Genomic DNA, 5,076 nt, shown 5'->3' with positions numbered 1-5,076 from the left:
CCCGCACCCCTTCCTCCAGCACATGCTGTTGAGGGGAGCAGGGACAAGGAAACAACTGTAAAATCAGGCAGGAATTCTGTTTATGGGGCGCCAGGATCCAGCTGCCATGCCTGGCTTGGGATGACCAGATCACCAACGGCAACGTGAATAACTGCTAGGTGAAGTGGCATTGCCAGATGGTGAAGTGTTTCAAAGGCATACACACACACACAAACACACACGTGCTCAGAGAAGACCTGCACAGGTACATACTGTACTTGTTAACACTATGTCCGTCATACTCACACACACACACTCACAGACACACACTCACACACACACTCACACAGACACACACTCACAGACACACACTCACAGACACACACTCACACACACACTCACACAGACACATACTCACAGACACACACTCACACACACACTCACACAGACACACACTCACAGACACACACTCACACACACACTCACACACACACACTCACACACACACACTCACAGACACACACTCACAGACACACTCACACACACACACTCACACACACACACTCACACACACACTCACACACACACACTCACAGACACACACTCACACACACACACTCACAGACACACACTCACACACACACACTCACACACACACACTCACAGACACACACTCACAGACACACACTCACAGACACACACTCACACACACACACTCACAGACACACACTCACACACACACACTCACACACACACACTCACAGACACACACTCACAGACACACACTCACACACACACACTCACAGACACACACTCACACACACACACTCACAGACACACACTCACACACACACACTCACAGACACACACTCACACACACACACTCACAGACACACACACACACACACTCACACAGTTGTCCCAGACAGGTACATACTTATCAACACAATGTCAGTCATTCTCACACACTCTCTCACACACACACACACACACACTCATACAGATTCAGCCGTGTAATTGCTGTTGGACAGCCCAGTCCTGCCGCACCACGGTCGCACGCTATGTGCTGATGGGGAGCCCCAAGTCACAGGGAGAGTGGGGCGGCCAACAGAGGGAGGGAGAGAAGGAGGGAGAGAGGGGAGATGAAAAGAGAGAGGGAAAGCCCACAACATAAGTGACTCTTTTTCGGCACTGCCAAGCACGGTCACACCCTGCACAAAGGATCATGGGATCAGCGGAGCTCGACCAATGAGGGGCTGGCCGTGTTCTGGGATAGGTTGATAGCTCTATGTAGGCACGGCCATGGGAAAGCGGCCTAAAAACCAGGAGAAACCTGAGGTTACAACATCATCATTAGTCTTTATGGTCCAAACCTCTTTACATTACCTGAACATAGGAAAGGAAATGGCAAAAACAAAGACGGGCTGGCTGGCGGTAGTGACACCGAGGACCTGGAGCGGGGGAACGCCTTTTTTTATAAGCCACAGAAACCCCAAGGTGTATGTTACACCCTGCTCTGGCCTGCACAAAGACCACATTCCTGCCCTATAAATAGTCACAGATTGGAAAATAATGACGAGTGCTTCAAAGGGCTCACCGCCCTCAGAGACCCCTGACACGCGTGGTCTCCTCTATCCACGCTACATGTCAGATGTTTTCCAGCTTCCCTTCTCCTGAGCACAGCTTTCTGACCTCTTAAACAAACAGGCCACGACAACAGATGAGGGCTGGACCACTTCTAACTCCACTGAGACTGAGAAAATCTGATTGTTTCCGGTGAATCTTTCTTCGGTTTTAGTGTTTTTGATATTCACGTTAATATTTAATATACGGTACATTAACTTCTCATCTTGTATTGTGTTAGCGGTCGGCTAGCACAACCAAATTGAGACATTTTTAACAGTGTAGAGAGGTGAGGTTAATGTGAGTTGGTCTGCTACCAGTCCTGAAGTCCATAAATCGACCAATTTCTCATCACTTTGTGGGATGTTAACGTTTGCCAGTTTCAGAGACAAGAAAAACTGAGGAGTTGGCATGCCACATAGATCGTGGAAGATTTTTACCTAGACACTAGATTTGTGTTGAGATGTTTACAATGGGATAGAATTGAACCTGCATTTAAAAAAAGAACATTTTATTTATAGCTAGCGTTCTGTCCACCGCTACCCACACATATATATCAATCTTTATGGCCATAGTTATCAGGGTTATAACTGTGGCAATAAATCTAACAGATAGATTTTATGGGCACCTTTTTGGATTTATCTTCAAGTGTGTAAAAATATCTTGCTGCCAGTGATATCACACTCATAAAACTATATTTATATGGTCCTTACGTTCGTTTTACAATGTGAAAATCCATCTTTATCCATTCTCCTTGGTGAAGATTTGACCATGTTTTACTTTTTCGTCTAACAGTTGGATATTTAACAAATATCCATGATAGAAGAGCAACATAAAGCATCCATGCTCTTTATTACAGTCACGTGTAAATAACTGCAATCAGCCAGATAGGTATTTTCATTAGTTTTACTTCTCTTGTTATGTAGCCGATTTGTCTCAGAAAGAGAATTATGACTTGGACATTTGGACTCTCTCTCTCTCTCTCTATCGCTCCTTCTCTTTCTGTTTCTCTCTCAGACCTGGCAAGGTGCTAGGTTTCCCAACCACAACCAGATGCAGTGGGGGGGGGGGGGGGTCAGGGGGGGTCATTCTCTTTTATTAAAGTGGGTTTATTAAGGTTGAAATCATACTCCATTTTTCTTTCTGTCTTTTTTTTCTGGCACATTCAGGACCCTTAGCAGGTGCTGACATGGTCTCTCTCTGCCTGCCTCTCTCTCTCTCCCTCTTCCCTCTCTCTCTCCCTCTTCCCTTCCCTCTCTGTATTCTCTCTCTGTTCTCACTCTTTCTCTCACCCTCTCTCTGCCGCTCCCACCCTCCGCCTTCTCATCCACCCTCCGTCCCTTCATCCCTCCATCCCTTCACCCCTCCATCCCTCCCTCTTTCATTTCGTCCTTTGTTTTAATTGCAGATATAAGCGTGGCTGTGTGCAGGTCTTTGATGCGGGGGACATTCCGGGCATCCCAGGGATGGCTGTTCTGTGCCTGTGTAATCCTACGCTGCTTGAAAGCATTTTGGTGGGAGAAGAGAGGCGGCTCAGAATCACCGGGGCGCAGGGACACCTGCAGCTCCGCCGCAACGGCGATTACGGACGAATGCTGGACGTCATCCAAAACCCCCACCCCCTGCCCTCGCCGTCACCACCGCCCTCAAACACTGAGTCAGGTCATACATACACATGCACACATACAGACATGCTTACATACAGACATGCACAGATACAGACATGCATACATATAGACATGCACACATACAGACATACTTACATACACATGCACACATACAGACATACTTACATACAGACATGCACACATACAGACATACTTACATACAGACATGCACACATACAGACATACTTACATACACATGCACACATACAGACATACTTACATACAGACATGCACACATACAGACATACTTACATACAGACATGCATACATATAGACATGCACACATACAGACATACTTACATACACATGCACACATACAGACATGCTTACATACAGACATGCACAGATACAGACATGCATACATATAGACATGCACACATACAGACATACTTACATACACATGCACACATACAGACATACTTACATACAGACATGCACACATACAGACATACTTACATACAGACATGCACACATACAGACATACTTACATACAGACATGCACACATACAGACATGCATACATATAGACATGCACACATACAGACATACTTACATACAGACATGCACAGATACAGACATGCATACATGCATACACTACATACACACACATATTGTGCACACACACACACTCATGCATGTATCTGCATGCGTGTGTGTAAAGCAGACCTAAGTATGCAAGAATTCTGCTGCTGTAATATCTATCGTTGTTCCCTCTGTCCGAAGCATCCGCTGAATAAGAGGACAGCTACCCCTAAAGAGCCTGTCATCAATTTGTTCAAGTCATTAAATTGTCTGTAATTGCTCTAATTGTGGTCAATCATGCTCTCCAATGGTGCAGAGAAGTATAGGGTATCACTTTCCACAGAGAGTCAATGTTGAGCTAAGGCTAGACTGGGCTGCTTTGAAATAATGATTGTTAAGTATGATCTAAAGTTAATCCTAACCACAAATGACTTAGAGTATTTGATCAAAATGAGTGTAGGTAAATAAATGAGGGTATAGTATGGTCTGACAGGTTGAAGCCACACTTCCTCTTCAACTCGTCCGGTAAGACTTTCACAGTTTTGTACAACTCCAAAGCTGCTTTACAATTCGGACTTGTTGAACCAAACAAAAGCAGATACTAGATGAAGCATCTGCAATCAGAGATCTTCTCAAAAGTCTGTCAGGACTGGGGACCTGGCAGGAGGACAGGAGGACACCTCAGAGGTAGAGGGAGTTAAACAGACACCTGGTCAATCACAAAGTAACGAGAGTCTCCTGGTTGGTCGTTCACGCTCACTCGCCTCGATGAAAAGACTGACACCTTGAAGACCTCCAGAGTGGAACCCTCACGTCTGGCTGCGTCCCTGACTGAACCAGGGAGGGACCCAGCGGGGCGTGGAGGGGGTGAGGGTGAGGGGGTGAGGGGGTGAGGGGGTGGGAGTGGAGAGGTGAATGGGTAGAAAAAGGAGAGGGGGTAGGTAGAGGAGAGGTGGAGGGTTAAGAGAGGGGGGGGTGCTCTAGTCGCCGGGGGCTGGGGGGGCAGCAAAGGGAATTTGTATTAAATTCACCTTCCCAAATCGTTTCCAGCCCCCAGCCATCAAAACACTGTCAGGTCTCTCTCTCTCTCTCTCTCTCCATATCCTGGCTTAACCAAACAGGGGCAGGTCAGGCGGGCTGGTCTCTGAAGTCTCAGGCCCCAGACCTGTTATTGCTCTGCTCCACAGGACGGCGTTCACACGACACGCAGGCCTGCGCTACGTCAGCTGATTTCACACACACTTTGGAGCGCTAATCAATGGCTTTGAAGTGGCGCCGTGTGGAAA

This window comes from Osmerus mordax, chromosome 10 (genome assembly GCF_038355195.1).
Source record: "Osmerus mordax isolate fOsmMor3 chromosome 10, fOsmMor3.pri, whole genome shotgun sequence".
In the NCBI taxonomy this organism is placed as follows: Eukaryota; Metazoa; Chordata; class Actinopteri; order Osmeriformes; family Osmeridae; genus Osmerus; species Osmerus mordax.
The sequence above is the reverse complement of the archived record's forward strand: the minus strand, read 5'-3'. Positions refer to the sequence as shown.